The 18,724-nt window shown below is 44.3% G+C and overlaps 1 protein-coding gene and 1 long non-coding RNA gene across 9 annotated transcripts in view; both read left to right on the top strand.

The window, feature by feature from the left end:
• The first annotated feature begins 4,457 nt into the window (after positions 1 to 4,457).
• LOC128140218 (uncharacterized) lies at positions 4,458 to 12,777 on the top strand. The gene is made up of 4 exons (XR_008234648.1): positions 4,458 to 4,584; positions 5,607 to 5,776; positions 6,366 to 6,472; positions 12,651 to 12,777. It is a non-coding gene; the product is annotated as an uncharacterized LOC128140218 (long non-coding RNA).
• A 1,981-nt stretch (positions 12,778 to 14,758) lies between these two features.
• The window catches only part of PRR5L (proline rich 5 like), a 54,358-nt gene continuing 50,392 nt past the window's right edge, over positions 14,759 to 18,724 (top strand). For 2 of the 8 annotated variants that reach the window (XR_008234401.1, XM_052781896.1), the window contains exon 1: positions 14,760 to 14,922. The gene's annotated coding sequence lies outside the window, so the exon portion shown is untranslated. Of the gene's footprint in view, positions 14,923 to 15,063; positions 15,152 to 16,184; positions 16,255 to 16,875; positions 17,035 to 18,724 lie in introns of those variants that run through there. The other 6 variants (XM_052781891.1, XM_052781890.1, XM_052781892.1 and 3 more) reach the window with 6 other exon arrangements.

Genomic DNA, 18,724 nt, shown 5'->3' on the forward strand with positions numbered 1-18,724 from the left:
GGGCTGCTCTCAATCCACTCATCGCCCAGCCTGTATCTTTGTTTGGGATTGCCCCAATGCAGGTGCAGGACCCTGCACTTGGCCTTGTTGAACTTCATGAGGTTCACACAGGCCTACCTCTCAAACCTGTCAAGGACCCTCTGGATGGCATCCCTTCTCTCTAAAGCATCATCCACACCACTCAGCTTGGTGGTGTCCATGTCCCCGACAAAGATGTTAAATAATACTGGTCCCAATACCAACCCCTAAGAGACACCACTCATCACTGGTCTCTACCCAGACATTGAGCTGTTGACCACAACTCTTTGAGTGTGACCATCCAGCCAATTCCTTACCCACCAAGTGGTCCACCCGTCAAATCCATGTCTTTCCATTTTAGAGACAAGGATGCTGTGCAGGACGGTATCAAGTGCTTTGCACAAGTCCACATAGATGATGTCAGTTGCTCTTCCCTTATCCCACAAGGCTCAGGAGAGCTATACTTTCACTAAGAAAGCCCAAAGCCAGATTTGGCCAAAACTTAAATATTTCGTTTCATTTTAGTCTCTGACAGCCTTTGATGTCCACGTTGCTGTTCTCCTAAAGGAGTCAGCACAAGTTCCCTCCTGATTAAGAAATGGAACAGACTGGAAACAATGAGGTACACCAAGATAAAAGCGTTAAGTGTATTTTCAGAGCTGTGGGGACCCTAACTCTGTAATGGTGACAGGCATGGAGCAGTAAGCATGAGAGAGGTGCTGTTTGGAGTTGAAAACAAACAAAAACATTTTCCATATGTCTTTCTGCGATGCTGCAGGCAGCACTGTCCTGGGTCACACAGCTGTGCCGTGCTGTGCCCAGCAGCTCTGCTTCTGCAAGGGATGGAGAGCAGTGGCTGCGACACTGAGAGCACGTGAGGTGCAAACCGAGCTGTGGCGTGGCAGGAGGGAGCTGTCAGTGGTGTGATTCTTATGCTCAGCATGTGAGATTTGGCAGATCTGGTTTGGAGGAGGGAAGGGTAACAACAGGACTGGGTGTCGCGGGCAACTGGTGGCAGGCCACCACACTGGGCAAGGGGGACAGAGGCAGCTGGCAGAGATGGGAACTGTATTCTGCATTGGCTGCTTACTTCTGAAAGCATAAAGTTTTTGTGCTTATATAACTAAGTACCCCATTGATTCTTACTAATTTAATTTAATTGATTTTTTAAAAATTCAGAACATTTTATGGCTATGGTGATTTATGGTCTTTTCCTCTCAGTAAACTGCAGAATGGATCTTGGAAAAACCCCAGCCTCTTAGGACATGCTGTATTTAATCCTGGCACCCAAGATATGTAGTTTGATGTGTTCTCTGAATCTTTTGTCATGCCAAGAAGAGCACCCAAGCTTTGGTGTGCTTGTTGTTTTGTTTCCTACTGACTGGTACATCCGGCAAACAATCTGACTTCATTCCTTGTCCCCACAATGACAGCATTGTACAATGCCACAGATCAGCATCAACTGATGCGTGGTGCCTCATGGTACCAGAGACTGAATCGAAGGGCTACTGAGGAGTGTCACAGCCTTAAAAAATGATGTGGCTGAATCTAGAATTTGTTTTGTTTTGATAGCTGTTGTTTAAACCAGGCTCCCCAGTATTTCTCTGTTAAAAACATCTTCTTCTGATGTGGTTATAAAATTCTTAGTTGAAAGGTAAACCCAATGACCACGAGTCTAACATGAACCCTAGGAAGTCATTCCTTGGCTTATAGTTACTGATGTTGCCCTATCATTGGGGTACTTGGTTGCTTTTACCCAGGCTGTGGCTGTGCATCCTCACTGTGACAGATTGTATCAGCAGAAGAGCCATTACCTGGGGAACAGGAGCTCAGGGAAGACAACTGCAGACATGGTTCTATTGTTAGAGTGTTCCTCTGGCAACTATATGTTTGCTGAAGATTTGTGTCAGCTCAGGAGGAGAATTTATGCATGCAACAGAAAGGCTGGACATTGGTGGCTGACTTTATAGTTTCAGTGTATCCACATACCGTAAAAAACTGTGATTACAAAAGGCAATGTAAATACAGTGGTGTAAACCATGCCTTAAAGGATTCTCCACTTTCACCTGTAACTCTTCATGCCAATGCTACATGGCAGCATTGCTGCCTGAATTCTCATGTTGTGGTATCTTGCTAATATACAGTGATGTAACATTATGCAACTTCATTATGCAGTGACACAAATACCATGGAGCTGAAGCACTACTTTCAGGAAAAATTGCTTCCACCAGTAAAAATACTGCTTAAATCAACACAAACACAGGTTTTTGGTAGGAAGGTGGCCTTGTGTCACCAACTGTTCTGAATCAGCACGTCTGGAAATGAAGCAGAATGAATTCTTACATCTTCAGATTCAAACTGTTATAGTTTAGACAAGTATAGTTACTTTATACCTCAGGAGATGTGCCTAAAAGCAAGACCTCATATACCAATCTGGAAACAGCAGAACAATGTGTCAGTCTGTTATGCCTTCTCTCTGCATTGTGGTTGTAATGTGTAGTGAAGTAAGGTAAATGTGGGACAGAGTAAGACCATTACAGCAGTCCTGCCAGTGATATTTATGATGTGTCTCCACCAGTGTTTTAGTTCAGATCAGAAGTGTACTTCTGATGCAAATCTCCTGATCATCTCTATAGCCTGTGTTTCATTTTGCATCAGGGGCTGATTTTGGAGTGCAGGGACTAGATTCTGTTGAGTAAAATTAAACTGGAAAATGTTCTCCAGAAGCGCACCTGATGTGCTCAGACACCAATAGACATTCAGTCCGGGCGGCCCAAATGAAGGTGGTTTGAATTGAAAAAAAACTGGAACATGCAGAAGTGTGCACGTCAGATCCTCAGCATCAACTGTGTGTGTAGAGCATCTCCTCTACAGATTCTTGGTCTGCTTGACCTCACCATGCAGATGTAACCTTACCTGATTTTTTTAAGAGGAGTTGAGAGGACCTACTGAAAATCAGGGTCCTAATTTTTTCTTTCATCTTCTCCATATATGAAATGGACCGAGTGAAATTTTTGCTTCTCCATAGACTACGATCATTAGTGAATTAGTGCTTACACAGTATCACTGCAAGTGACATGTCATTGCTGTAAATGTACTGATAATGGTGAGGAAAAGATGTTATTTTATTCTATAGCTTCTAAAATATTTCACAACTTACATAACTGGTAAACACTTCAATTGTTGCTGAAAATGCAGCCACTTCTAGAGTGGAATGTGTCAGCTGAGTCAGCACACAAAATTACGACATAAATACAGGAAGAGGGGGAAAAAAGGGGACTTGCATAAAGAGTCCCATGTCCTAAGTAAAAATCAGCATATTGCAACCCAAATTGGATTTGGACTTGCATTTGCCTCTGCTTTTATGATAAGTTTTAATGTGGTTTTTAAGTACTTGGGATCCTCCCAGCTACATTTCATTGGGAAATATAGTCTGGAAATATTCTACCTCAGTAAACTGAGGCAGGAGCAGAAATCCTAGAGAAAAATGATTTCTACAGTAGAGCAAAAAGCATACTCATAGCATCCTTGATATTTTTCCTGTCTGCATTTCTAAAAGGAAAGGCATTTGAGATACTGGTTAATGTAAGGACTTTCATTGATAAGTAAATGTTAAACAGTGTTTGGAGAAAGGGGGATGTTAATTGGTTACAGAAAAATATGCTGCATTTTCAACAGTTCACACTGGAACTTTTTTTCTTAAGCAGAAGCAAACAGGAAGCATAACTCTTTCAGTATCACCACTGATTCAGATTTGATTCAACTAAGAAAGAAAAGTCTGTAGTAAAAAAAAAAAAAAATTAAAAAACCCTCCTTCCTTCCTCGAACAGGAAATGTAAAAATAGGAATAGTCTACTTCCAAGTCCTGCTAAAAGAGGTGAAAATACCTCATTTCTTTGCCAAAAAAGGGCTCTACCTTGGTTTTGTAAAGGCAAGTATAATGACCTAACCAGTTTCGGATATGAATATGCAGCATATTAAAAAACACTAAAGTATGCAGAGATCCTAACTACCTTGATTTTCAAGACCACTATCACAAGTTCCGAAACAGTGTCAATCAATTCAGTCAATCTGTGCACTATGAACTACTATCGATCCATAAAATATAAGAGTACAAGCAATGGAATACTTGCTGACTTCTGACTGTTGGAAGCCAGTGAGCAGGATCAGTACTCCAGTTAAAATGGCTGTGATTATAACATGTAATTTAATTTTCCTAAAATCACAGCATTTTATTAACTAGATGTCAGGTGCTTTATTTACTGAGCTCCTAATTGACAAACACTAGTAGTATGTAACATGTTCCAGAGACTCCCCACTTTTTCTTTTTCTCCCCCCCCCACCCCCCCCCGAAAACTATTTGGCTTGTTGATTACAAAAGGTTGATAACTGCTTTTCTTATGGCCCAGGTTTGGGCTTGGATATTGATTCTCAGTTAGAAACTTCCTGTCCCAACTCTCTCTTTCTCTTGGCCAGCTTAAAAGCCACAGTTTGAAAAATGGATGCCTTAGTTTTTCATACGTTGAAGAGAAGCTTCGTGTTCAGAAGACTCACTAATCCAAACAGGTAAGCCTCCAGTACTGAGCAAAACACCAGAAATTTTGAAGTGGGAGCCTCAGAGTCTAAAAATCTCCTTCTGCTGGAGTCATGAGAATGGCCGTTTGGACAACCGTTCCCATTTCTCAAGATAAGGAGGCAGGAGAGGAGTTTTGAATTTTTTAGGTCTGACACGTGGTCAGTGACTTGTCTAAAGAAGCAGTCACGTTTGGGGGGACTTGAACAGATGAACCTCGCTCAAAATGCTGAAGCCAACTCTCCTCCCATCTAGAGCAGGGAGGTTTCTTCCACAGTACTTTCTTGGTCGCATCCAGCAGCCTGCACTCACCTCCTTCTGCAAATACTATCTACGTGATTAGCTGGAACTGAGTCAACACCCCCAGACTAGGGCACAGGATACAGGAGGATTTTATTACGAGTTGGGTTTCCTGGAGGGAAGTCCTGCTAGAGAGGAGGCTTGCATTCTCCCCAGTCTATTGTTCAGTCAGACTTGGACCCTGGCCTTTTCTGTTTATTTATTCAGACAGCCCATCTCCTTGCATTACAATCTGTATGTGTACAGTAAACACTGGAAGCTTATTGTAGTGATAATAATGCATTGCAGCTACAAGAATCCACAACTTCCTGGGTGAGCTGTTAATCTTGGTTCTTTCTGCCCTCTTTTCCCTGCTGCCAGTCTCATGCAAGAAGGCAGGTGCAGGCAGTCTGTATCCTGTGCATGCAGACTGTTGTTCCCCTGAGCACTGCTGCACACTGCAACTTTCATTAGATGAAAAAAATACCTTTATGTCAGCAAAATGTCTTTTTCAAGGCTAATGGAGGTGACAGAAGATTTCATTGCTTAAACTTATATAGACTTTTTTTGGTTGATTTTATGACCACCGTGTGTAGAGAAGGGGACGATATGGAATCAGATTATGGCTAGTTAGAATTGACTTCATTGACTTTGCAGTTCAGGCTGTGGCTACGTATTTAGCAGCAACATAGCTTAACTCGTGTTAACCCAGTTATTTTTCTTCGCCTCCTCCCAGGAACGTGTGCCATCCTTGCGCCATGGAGTTGTCCCCAGCAAGACATCTGCCCTTTACAAACTTTGGAAAACATAGATGTGAAAATAAATTCAAACACATCTGCAATTGTAGAGAAGGAGTGATTGAAGTGCAGGGAGCACCTCTTGCTAGCTTTAACTTGGCTAATACAGGTAAAAATAGTGTTGGAGATGACCACCTTTCTGTATGCTTTTCCTGTTCCTATGGTCCATCCAAAGCATCTACTTCTGGCTACTGTTGGAGATGGAAAACTGAGCTGAAGGGACCCATTCTGGCCATTAATATGTTACATTGCCTAGTAACCAAATGCAAGCCGGCTGGGGTCCCTGCTAACCTGCCTGAGCTGAGATTTATGCAATCAGACAGGTTTCCTATTTCCAGTTGCTTATAACAATTGTACAATTAGACTAAGTAAGCATCTCTCAGTGGTAGAACTACTCATTTTTAAACAGGTTGATCATTGGCGGTGAAAATGGATCTGTCAGACAACATGTAGCTGCACTTTCTTTTGCCTCGCGCTTCCAAAATCCCCTGCCCGGGCCTGAACATCACCTCTCCCTCCCTGAGCAACCCCATGTGCTAGGTGCAGCCTAATACAGAGTCCCCCAGCTGCAGGTGAACAGCACAGTCTGTTGCTCTTTGCGTGTGTGCCTCATCTGGTAGACCTGGCCTGTGATGTAATGCAGTGCTAGCCCAGGCATTGCTTTACTGAGGTCTCATTAAAGCTATTTTTTTCCACAGTTCAGGACTGTGCCTTTCCTTAGCCATGACCTGGCAGATGCACCTTCTGTTGCAGAGGGAGGATGTGAGCGAGGACACCTGCCCAGGGCATGGTGCGCATGGATCTGGTGAGTAATAACCCAGAGTAAATTACTATTTACTTGGAATGTTTTTGCCGTTTTGATTTCACATGTTTCAGCAAGGTGTGAAAACAGCAGGGAAGGGAGGGAGGGCAAGAGGGAGGGAAGGAGAAGAGGCAGGCTGTTTTATTTGTTGAATTTTTTTGGTTGCAAAGCCCAGGTGTTGGCTCTGTGTCTGTTCCAGTGAGTTGGCACCACACATATACCCACACAAAATCTTGGATTTCCTTTATGAATGGCTGAAATACCCTTCTGCCAGGCAAGTCTGGAAAGTTCCATATAAAGAACAGTCTCTGTGGAGAGTTTTTGAAAATAAATCAAAAACCTGAGAGACTGAGAAAAATTCTGAGAATTGGAGATGTGTCAAACCAATTTGCCCAGTTTCATATTGGCACAGTTAGGATATGACTCTCTTCCACACAAATGCAGAGCCCTAGACACAGATTCCACAGCTGGTGTTCAAGCACCCATGTTAGCTCACTGGAGGAGAGCGTGTCTGTACACACAGCCATTTGGCCACCATACAGTATGGCTCGTAAGCAATATGAACATGTACATATGGGATTCTCTAGTTAAATACATTTATTCTGGCAATCACAAGCTGAATTCCACAAGTGCACAGGCCCTACTGGCTTGCAAAGACTCATCCTATGCAGAAGATTGATACACAGTCTGCACCTTCATTTAAGCAGCACTTTTAGCATCTTATATCCTTCTTCCCACTTTATGGTGCCTTTGTGGTACAAAGGGTCTATCTGATAACAATAGATAATTTGGGATCAGAGGCATCTGATAACATGGAGGAACACTCCATAAAGCTGTTCTTCACTTTACCATCCACATAACTATGACAAGCCGTGCATATTCTGGGTGTTTGCATCTCACTCTTGCTCTGTATATTCAAATGCAGTCCACCTTTCAAATGCCCCCATTTGTCCACCGAGCCTCCCTAGTTTAATCCTACAGTATAGCCTCACTGTATACAACACTTCTGTGCCAGAAGTCACTGACACTCCTATGCCAGATGACAGCATCTGTTCAAGGAGTTTAACTGGTCAAGAAAGAGGGATATAGTTACAGAGTTGTAACTCACTAATTCTGCCAGTCCCTTTCTCTGTGCAGATAAACTCTGAATGGCCGAGGGTTTTCTTGTCCTCCCTGACACCCCCCAGCCTTCTCCCCCACAGCACAACCCCATTCCTGGACAGAGAAAATAAGATCCTTTAGCCACTAAAGGCATCCTCCAGTTTGGCTCAACCTCAGCACTGCTACATCTGGAAGAAATGACCTGGCATTTACTGTGGGAGTCAAGAGTGGATGAGTAAATAAGCACCAAGCTGTAAACCCATAAATTCAGACTATGGCACCCTGCTGCGTTCTGTTGTTCCTCCCTTTATCAAGGAAGGCAGGGTCACCCTTGGGAGGTGAGGCTAAGTTGTCAGCGACTGCGCCAAATCAGCGGCATATGCCACACAACAACAAATGAGAAACCTGCTCCGAGGAGAAAAGTCATGTCTGCTCCTCATCCCACCAACTGTGGGACAGCCGGGAGGGTTCAAGTCTCTCCCGCATTCTTTCGGAATATAAATATAGGCAGAGCCACTGTGATGACTTCTGGTGCGACACATGATTTCTGCTTGGCCCCTGACTAAACTGTTTCTTATGTTAGTCAGCTCAGGAGGTGAACATGTCCTTCTGCTGCGTCCACGCAGATCTGTTGACTTCAGCTGGCTCCAAGAGCTGCATCAAAGTGATGGTGCTGAATGCATTTAGATATTTTAAGGAGGAAAGCCTGTTTTTTCTCACTAAGAGAGCTCTACCCCTGGTAGTGGCTTTCACCGTGTCAGAGTGTTTCTGTCCTGCAGAGCATAGCATGGTCAGCAAGTGAGGTGTAGCAAGTGAAAAAAAGACAGACTGAAAACCAACAGATGAACCACAGCAAGTCAGGGATGAATAAAGGCGGGCACCTTAGAAACCTCCTGTAATTAGAACAGTGTGATTTAGTATCCATTCACCAGTAAGAGTCATCTAACACCTAGTGATTCACTTGGTTTGCCAGAAGAAAGATGTCTTATAGCCCGTGCATACTCTTTTGGGTGTGCAGCTTTGAAAGACAATATAACCCAAAGTTGTTGCCAGCAGACAGCTGATACATGAAATATCAGACCTCTCCCCAGCTGGTAACCGAGCCATTGGTCACCTTGCCAAAATTACCTACTGCGGTGACCTCTTTACTGGCACAGCCTACAGATCCTGAGTGATCTGAAAGTCAGCCCCATGGAGCAGGCTCACAACAAGGCAGCGCACGCAGCAGAGAACCTTGCAGTTCTGCTTTCTGGGCTTTCCTCACACTGAGGTTCTCCTGGGCTTTTAGGCTGGTACCACTGTGTGATTCACACAACAGTGGGCCCAAGTGCCTTTTTCCAATGCCTTCGACAGAACAGAGTCAGGCCAAGTTCCCCATGGGGAGCGAGGGTGGTGTCACTTTTGTAACCGTGTTTGTCTTCCCAATCCAATTTGCTGTGCAGTCACATAGATATTTGGTGGCACAAGGGAGGGACAGTGCTGGGCAGAGCTAATTGCCAAAGCCAGTGTGAGTGTGAGGTGGCCTTTTTCAGTGGCAATCACACCTAATTTTGGCGAAACTATGATGTGAGAAAATGCAGTAACACAAAGACAGGCTGAGAGCTGTGACGGTTAAGTAGAGAAGGATGGGCCAAGAGAGGGATGGGAAGTAAAAGGTATTGCTTTCAATGTGAGAGGCAAAGGCAATGAGATTTGTAGCACTGTTCTGCATATTGATGAGTGAAAATTATATTTTTGAAAGCTGGAGGAAAAGATATCACAGTAATTTTAATAAGAAGTGACTAAAGTCAGGCTGAGATATATTGCTCTGTGGGTAAGGAAGGACGTTATTTGAAAGAAGACACACAGAAAGTATCTGCAAAATTTAGACATTGCCTGAATATGAGGACCTAGAGAAAGCAAGGTCTCAGTTAAAAACAATGCCCAAATAAATGTGTATAGGGGGGTGTGTGTGTAATTTACAGTATAGAATAGTAGACTGAAGACGGAAGAGATGGGACTGGAGTAGAGAGTACAACCATGCACTAGTAGTTAAACTATTTTTGTATATGTGAAATTACCTGGAGACAAGATGAAGGAGAACTGACCAAAAGAAAAAGCCTTCCCTTAGGAAGCTGAAGGAGGATACAGGGATAAAGCAATTAAGGAGGTAGAAGAAAGCACAAGAAGACCATCAGGGAAAACAGAAGGCAAAAGGACATCTGTGTGCTTCAAAAATGGCTTCACGCGCCAGAGAAGGTGGGAACTGCTCTGAGGATTGACAGAAACATGGTATTTAGAAAATGTGACATACCACTCTGATGCCTAAGGTATAGAAACTAGATTGGAGAGGGTTTGGGATGGATGTATAGGATTCCAAGTAATGAATTTAAACATTCGGTTTACTGACCTTGGGGATGAAAGGCAAGAGGCAGATGGAGCGGATGGGGATGCTGGAGAGACAAATGAAGTCAGGAATGGGATGGGAAGAATTAAAGCAGGAGGATGGAAAGAAGGGTCTGTTCTGCTTGCTTGTGTCCTTTGGAAATTTGATTCATGGTTTCTAGCAGAGGCCAATATAAGGAAGACTGGTTGCGACTGCCTTTGCATGGCTATGATTTGTGGTGTGACTGTAAACTATCACACACAAACATGCTTTAGTTCTTTTCTTCATTGAGATTTTCTCTCCTTGTGGGCTATTTGTTTGTCTTCTCAGAGGTTTGCCACCGACATGACAAACAGTGCTCTACAGAGGAGGAAGCTTTAGAAACACAGAAATTAGAGATGGAAAATTCCTCTGTAAAAGATCAACTAGCCCACTGTGCTTGGTAGGCTAAGGGATAAACACTAGCATTGTGCTTACTTAAAATACTGCAAGAAGTCTCCTGGAGCAACTGCTCCACCAGGCAGTGGATCTTGCAGCCAAGCCATTGTAACAGTACTCATCCTCATCCTTTTGCCTCGTTTCATCCTACTTTCTCCTTCCTCACAATAATAATGCTCTCACTTCCGCAAACCTAAATAGTTGTTCTCCCATGTTGCCTACTTTTTGTAGCTTTGTGTCCTGCACGCCATGCACAGCTGTATTTAGCTCTTTCAACTCCTATGACAGCATCTCTAAATCAATCCTCATCACTTTTACTTTTTTAAAAAATTAATTCCCTTATGTTTGCTGATGTCTTTTTGATGAGACGATGTTCAGGACTGAATGCAGTATTCCAGGGGGTTTATGCTACAATACCACTAACAGAGGCCTTTGTTACAGTTTCTGTTTATGAACTCTACTATCCCATTGTTTTCTTGTTTCTGGTTTTTTTTCCCCCTCCTGTCATCTCAAATTACAGGCATGTCTAATTTACTGTCTGCTCTCCTGCTATTTTAGGTCTCTTTCAGTGTTACAGCTTCTGAGAATCCTTCTTCCCAATGAATAGCTGTGATCTGAATTATTTTTCAGAAATGCAGTATAGCTGCATTTTCCCCTGTGGAATTACATTTTGTTTCCTGAATATCATTTGTGCCAGAGCTTTGACTTGTAAAATTAATAGAATAATGTACCCTCAATCCCACAGCTTGGAGGTGTTACCCTCCCTTCCGCTCCCCTCCCCAAGCTTGAAACCATAAAAATGAACACTGAAAGATAACTAAAGAAAAAAATTAAACTTTTTTGTTCTCTTTGCAGGAGTCGTTTAAGCTTCATAGCATCACCAATACATGGAATTTTCTCACTACAGCCCCAAAAGAAAGGTGAACTGCATTGTTAAATAATTTGCACAATGCCGCTGAGGACTCCCAGGCTTGTCCTCCTCACTGTCTGAGCTGGGAGAGGAGGTTGCAGCTCCCAGCTTATCCCCAGCTCTCTGCCCCACACTCCTTGCTAGAATCTGCAAGGTAACTGCAAGCGTAGCTAATGCCAAATCCTCTGCTGTCAAAATCACCCACTTTAGTTGAAGTAAAATTTTTCTCGCTTGCTTGTGTGCCCTCTCTCTCTCTCTTTTTCATTGGACAGCTGGAGCGAATACATGCTATCCCAGCAGAGGGAAAGGGAAAAAGATCTTTGGTGGATAGGATAAGAATAAACTGAAGGACAGTGACCTCTTCACCTAGTTCAGCTGCAACCCTCAGCTCTTTGAAAATTAGTGCCAGAATTAGGAATGCTCTTCAGAAATGATGACTCTCCTCATTGGCCTCCTCAGAGACCACACTGTGGGTCTTTTCCCAGAACTCATTTCTGGGAAGCGCATGATGCTGAAGACCTGTTGGATCACACAGCCAAAGCAAAGGCGGTATGTTGTGGATTCATCCCATCATCAAGTGCATTATAAAGCAAACCAATAAAAGGTCACATCTGTTAGTCACAACTCTTGTGGTTTGGCTCTTATTGAACACCAGGCTGTGTGAGAGCAGGACGTGTGTGTGCTCAGGGCTGTCTTGTTATAGAGTGTGCTGCAGAGAGGATGTGTGATGTTGAGGCAGAGTGTCAAAAACAAAATTAAGGCTGTAGCTCTTTTTCACATATCCGTTTATTATACAAATGTCTGTAGCGGTATCGTTGATGTTGTCAATTTGCCTGCTTTTTGGTTCTCTGAGATGATGCTGTAGACTTGAACAAGGCCACAGAAGAGTCAACTCCTTTTACACAAAGCATTTGCACCATGTATTGGCTTCGGTGGCGAAATCAGATGCCTGTAAATTATCACTTGTCTGTGTAAGGCAAGGAGCTTTCTTTGGAAACCATATTCTTCTCTTTTTGCTCTAACCAAAGCTAAAAGGGAAAAGGGACCTATTAAAGGTAATTTTTCTCATCTGTCAATCTAAACATAACTCATTTCAGAGCCCTTTCACTGCAACCCTATTCCACTCAGGAAAGCTTTAAGGCAGGATTTACCTTGCCTAACTTTGAAAGGTAGGTGTGTTTTGCATAACCTCAGATAGCTAAAGTTAGGTAAAATGAATCCCACCTAAGTCTCTGCTGGGCTAATGTTTCTAATTGTCTGTCTTGCCTGCCCTTGCCACATATTAAAGTCTTCCCCGTAGCTGTGTTCCTGCATAAGATAACCGGGGGCCCTCACTGCCAATGACAAGGACTCTTTCCTTTCCACAGAAGCCTCGCTTCTTCCCAATGAGGAAATCAAAGAGGACCTCCCCTTCTTCCCAGTGCTGTGGCAGGGATCTTTTCAGCTCTTTCCTCCCTTTTCTCCCACAAGCGGGAGTCCAGCCATGCATCAGGATGGTCACAGTAACTCTCTGTTGTACCCTCAGTGGTAGTTCTGAAGCTAGAACCACATGGGTATGGCGAACGGCTTCCCCCTCGTAAAACTGGAGATCCACAACTCTGCATGTGCAAGGATTTGTCCCACACCTGAAACGTATTGTCAAGTTTTGATTCATGAACATGTGAGTTAAAATTTGGGGAAAGATGCCAGCTTGTGTGCTGGGGTTTTTTTTTTTTTTTTAGAAAACCTGAGAATTTCTCTCCAATGGAGCATGCCACCTCACCAGGTATGTCAGGTCACCATTCTCCTCACCTGCAAATTCCTTAGGATGTTTGCTGGCTCATGGAGAACAAACAGTTCAACTACGATAAATCACATTCTTGCTTCTGCAGCCAAACTACCCACAGTGGCGGTCGCTTCCAGGCTATGTCATGAGCCACAGACTGAGACCACCGCTCAAACTCCACTTCGGCAATGTTGTCTCTAAAAAATTAGTAACTGTTGGCTTGAAAAGCAGCTGCAGAATGAATGACAATATGCACTTTTAATTGTTAGTAGATTAAGAGATGCACTAAAATTTTATGTGCCGAATAGGTGTCAACTCTCATCATATGCCACATCAGTCTGGGACAGGAAACGTGTTTTTGTATGTGTTCATACAGCTTGCAGTAAAGTCCTGTCTGCAGGCCCCAGGTACTGATTTCACGTTCATACCAGTAAATCCTATTTGTATAACCGGTAGTAGCAATGGGCAGCAGGGAATGTTCACAGGACCTCAGTGAGTCTTTGTTTTACACATCTAGAGATAGAAAAGGAGGAAGAGAGACATGAGAATACCTCTCCTACAAACACATATGGCAAGTGTTCTCACGTAAGCTTGCTATAGAAATCTACAGAACAACTTAAAAGTGTTAAAGGATCTCAGCACGGGCTGATGGATTAACATACTGGTTCCAGAGTAGCACCAGCTTTTCTCATTTCAAGACCAGGTGCAACTCAGTTGTAAAGTTACGATTTGAGTTCTCTTAACAAGCGGTGCATTGGGTTACCAAGCATCAGGGGTACCACGCGTAAACTAATTCACAAAAGCCTCTTAAGCAGTTAAGAGAAAACGATTCTGTTTTACAGATTTGGTCCCTCTCCTTTAAGCACTTAAAAATGTCAGCGCTTTACATCGACGAGTAGCTCTCCAAAAATCTGAGTTACAGGTTCGATGCGATCGCTCGCTGATTGCAACTAATTGCGGCTTTCTAATCTCCTCGAGGACCCCGAATTACGGTGATTTTTTTTCAGCAGTTTCCTGTCTGATACCTGCTGCAGGCTGTGACAGCTGAAGAGAGCAAACTGCACGGGGCTGCGGCTGCCAGCGGAGCCTTGAACCCTGAGATCAAAATAAAACAAGCCCTCTCTTTAAACGGCACAGCTGCCCTTCCCCGCGCTGCACGTTTTATTGCCCACAACGACCCGGTTTCTTCATCTGGAGCTCGGTGCGGAGGCAAATCCCGCTCCCCGAGCCAGCTCCGCGGCAGGTCCGGCATCTCCCGGCCGAGATCCCTGCGAGCCACCGCTCGCCGGGGCTGGGGAGGCGGCCGGGGCCGGCCGCCCTGCCCGGGGAAAGGCCTCCGGAGCTCCTCCATCCTCGTCCCTTCCCCTTCTTTCGCTAAAGGTCAGGAGAACTTAAACTTCCTGACTGCGGCAGGCAGGCAGGCATCCCCCGCTGCCCCCACCAGGCCGCCTTTTGTCCCTGCTGGGCGGAGCCAGCCAGAGGCAGCTTCTTAAAAAAAAAAAAAAAAAAAAAAAAAGAAAACAACCCATAAAGGCTGCCGGCAGCCGGGAAGTGTGAAATCCCGGCCGGTCGGTGGCAAATTTCGCCGGACCGCGGCGAGGAGGCAGCGCGGAGGGGCGAGCCCCTGGCAGCCGCCCCGCAGCCCGGCGCGGTCGGGCCGCCGCCGCCGCCGGCGGGAGAGGGTTGCGCGGCCGCGGGGCTTTCGCGTCCGCCCCTGCCCGCGGAGCCGGCAGCGACGGCGGGGGGAGCCGACGGGCGCCGCTGGGCGGGCGAAGGGGATGTTTCTCCGGGGGCGGCTTGCGGAAGGGAGCGGGCTGAGCCGGCTCCCCTCGCCCGGCGGCGCCTCTGAAGCCGAGCGCGGGCATAAAACCTGGGTAAGTTCTCCATTTAAAAAAAAAAATATATATATATTAAAAATAGACCCTCCGGCTCCGCAGCGCTGCCGAGTGAGTCAGTTCCAAGCCAGATGTCTCGGGCTGAGCCTTCCCCCCCCGGGAGACGCAACAATTCCGAAACCGGGGATGAAGGGAGAGAGGTTTTTCTCCCCTCTTTCTCGAAATAAACCGGATTAGCACGTAGCCGCGGCAAGAGGAGACGAAAGCCGTGAGTAGCAGGCTGCCCGCTTAAAAAAGTGGAGCTCCGTCCCTTTCTCCCTTCCCTCGGGCCTCTCCCCCGTGGGGATGCCACCCGCGTTTCCCCGAGGAGCGCTCGGAGCCTCTCTGCCCCGGTAATATTTACGTGGCTTTCAATTTTCGTGGGCATAATCTGCTTTTTGGTTCCTTCAACTGCCAAACCTGCCCCCGGCCACCTTCTCGGTGGGACATCAGCCACAGTCACGCACCGTGCCAGCGGTGACCCCAGCCGACACAGCCCCTGCCTCTCTGGGCTGAAAAGAATAGTCCAAAGCACAGCTATTTTTTTTTTTTTTTTCTGCCTTTTCCAGTCATATGATGATTTGTTCATGGAAGTGGGCCGTCTCAACTAGAGGGATTTTTTTTGTTTGTCAGCAGCAAGTGCTGAGCGTATTTATAGACAATGCTGCAGTTTTGTGGTATGGAAGGTTTCAGTCATGCAGAACTCATCGGTACCTGGATCAGTGTGCAAGAGCCATTTACATCTCGCATATAGTGCTGTATGTGCACGCCTATTTAATGTATATACCCGTAGATCTTATTTCACGGTGAGGCAGCATGCACCGGACACAGAAGTTGACGTATAGGCTACGTAGTTTTTTTTCTAAAACAGATGCCACGGTCCAACTGTGCAGTAGTCCCTAATGGTATAGACAGATCAGCAGAGACAAGACCTTGTGCTCTCCTGATAAACCGACTTTCCTGAAACTAGGAAACCACCTAGCTAGGGGTAAAATCCTGTCCTCTGACACTTGTGAAGAACTTTGTTAGCATTTTGGTGACAAAAAATGACCTATAGTTGAAAATATGCGCGGTAAGTTATGCCATCTATTTTACAGCCGTGTGAAGGATGTTAGGTTTGGGAACATGATCCGTGGTAGTAACCCAAATCTAAGAGCATTTCTGTGTAGGTAAGTGGAGAATCGTGATGTAAGAGCACTTGCATTCTTTTTTTGCTGTTTAGATTCAATTTCTCTTATTAAAGCTATTTATATTTTTTACAGCCAAGAGAGACCATTGTGACTGATAGACCTGTCACATAGGGTGCAGAGTGCTGAGAGATTCCTGCAGAAGGTTTGCGACTTTTCTTTTAGCTGTAACGTGTAAGAGATTCATGAACTTAAAAGTGCTACCAAAGTACTGAACTAAAAAGAGAAAATATGATTCTCTTGTATTCCAAAACACAAGAAAAAGCAGGCTTCCCTTCCCAAGTAAATGAAAATTTCACAGTAATCTAAGACAATGTACGCTCTTGATACACAGCTCATAGACAATGTATGGCATTCTTGCTAAGATTTGAGTGCCATGGACTTCTATAACATATCGGAGGGAGGAAGATTCTTGGACTCGGACTGAAAAAGAGCTGCTTCTTGGTGAAGCTAGGAAGATGGTTTTCCAGATGTGGATTATTCTGTGGTTGTCTGTGACAGGGGTGTCCTGAATCTCTCATTGAAATAGCTGTCAAGTCAGGTACGGTGCCTTGCGCTGGGTTCTACATGGATGGTACCTGCAAGTTGGCATTGCCAAGGGTGGGCAGGGAAGCTCAAGCACTCTCAAGCCCACATGGGACTCTTTTTAGCTATGTCAAATTAATAGCAGTATTTCCTCTGGCAGTTTTACAGCAGAATTAAGGTGACAGTTTCACGTTTGTCTTCAGCCTTCAAGATAAAATTCTTTGTAATTATTTTAATGCAGTGTGTTTATAGGCTGTCTGAAGTCAGTTGAGGCTCTGATAAGACTTCCAACGTTCACTTTCAAAGTTCAGCTGAACACAGGTAGTGTTTACTGACTCCTGAATCCCTTTTGGAAGAATTTCAATTCCTTAAATTTCTAGCAACCAAAGACACAGAATAGGTGAGATATTTAACCTTTTATTTGAGAAATAAGTAGATGTAGGTTTCATTCTTATGGAAAGAATGGAGGAATGGGACTTGAATGCATCACCAAGGGCTTAGAAGTAGCAGGCAAATAAGTACTAGAATTGTATCCTTTTTGTAACTCATTTTCAACGAGTTCAGTTTTCATATGTGACTTTTCTAGACGCCTGTAGTATTTGTGGGGTTTTTTCCCCATAATGTATGTCCTTTTGTACTCATTGTTTCTGCTGATGTGAATTCAAGCATAAATATATACTGACTAAGTATGTGCTGGGTTCCCGGGCTTATTCAGTAGGGCATAACAACTCGTTCTTACTACACGAGATGGAGCTAAGTGCAACTCAGAAGACGGAAGATTGCGCTGAGCAAAAACCTGGTTATGGTAGAGCTGGCTGAGGGTGGGCTGTGATCTATAAGCAGGCTACTTAACTCCCATGTTTTGTAGCCCCAGGGTTAAAAATGTGGGGCAAACTTATGTTTTTAATAACAACAACAGGAATGTGGAAACAAAAAACAAACAAAAAGGAGTAAGTACGAAGTGCAAGAAAGCACAAAGATGATAATCATTCTAGTTGCAGCAGAGAGAGTTCCTAAAGTAATTGTAGTTGTTGGCATTTTGTTTGATTTTGATGAAGTGTATCCTGCATACTTTATGATTAACGTTCCTGGAAAACTAAGCATGTCATTACATTTAGACTGATATGACTTTTTTAGTTCTGAAACTGTGTTCTCACCCCCCCACCCCACCCCATGCTTCTGCCTGGCATCTTTAAGAAAGCATCCCTGTGGCTCTCCCTTATGTATTCCCCTCTTGTAACTTTATGAATCAGTTTATGAATTTCACCACGTTTGACCAAGGAAGGAAAGGTCTAAAAGGACAAAGTTTCTCTGAGCTTTGTCAAAATGTTTTTAGAGCCCATGCTGGAAGAAGGGCTCTTGTTGGGAGTTCTCCCCTCCTGTGTGTGTGAAATTCAGAAGGGAGCATGATGCAGGAGAGGAGGGCTGGTTTAGTTCTGCTGTTCATGTTAACTAGCAAATATGAACAGTTTACTTGTTGAGCAGCTATGGCTTTTATTCCTTTTAAATACAAGCCAACAGCTTCTCCATATGCTAAGCAAAACTGCTGTGATCTCTACAGACTGTTCAAGGTACGTTGTCGTTTGTTTTGAATGAGTTTATGCACATATTTCCTGAATTTTGCAGCAGATGCTACTTGGGAGTTATTGGAAACAGGTTGAAGCTGCTGAGTTAGTTTCTGGGTTTGAAAACACATTTGTCAATTCAATCGAAAGGTCTTTTCTACAGCAAAAAGTTTGATAGCTTACTGATGTTTGTGTCATCCAAGTGATAGATTCCTGGCCTGTTTTGCTCCAGGAGGGATGCATCTACTAGTGCATCTATTAAATGCTATTCCTGACAGTGGAAGGAAATAACTATTTATGGATGCGTCATCTTTTTTTCTTGTTTTCATGCTATGGCTTGTTCCTCTGTAGCTGTACTGATTAAAAGTCATTCCAGTAATCAACAGAGTTAAAGACTGGTAGGCCTGGGAATAACATAGGCCACTGAACTGGGTGCCTGAGCAACTTCGACTGCTACTTTCCTATTAAATCAGTTGCGGTTTTTAGAGTGTAACAGCTTGAGTAAAGCCTTGCTAATAGAATTGG

The sequence above is a fragment of the Harpia harpyja genome, chromosome 3, assembly GCF_026419915.1.
Source record: "Harpia harpyja isolate bHarHar1 chromosome 3, bHarHar1 primary haplotype, whole genome shotgun sequence".
NCBI lineage: Eukaryota > Metazoa > Chordata > Aves > Accipitriformes > Accipitridae > Harpia > Harpia harpyja.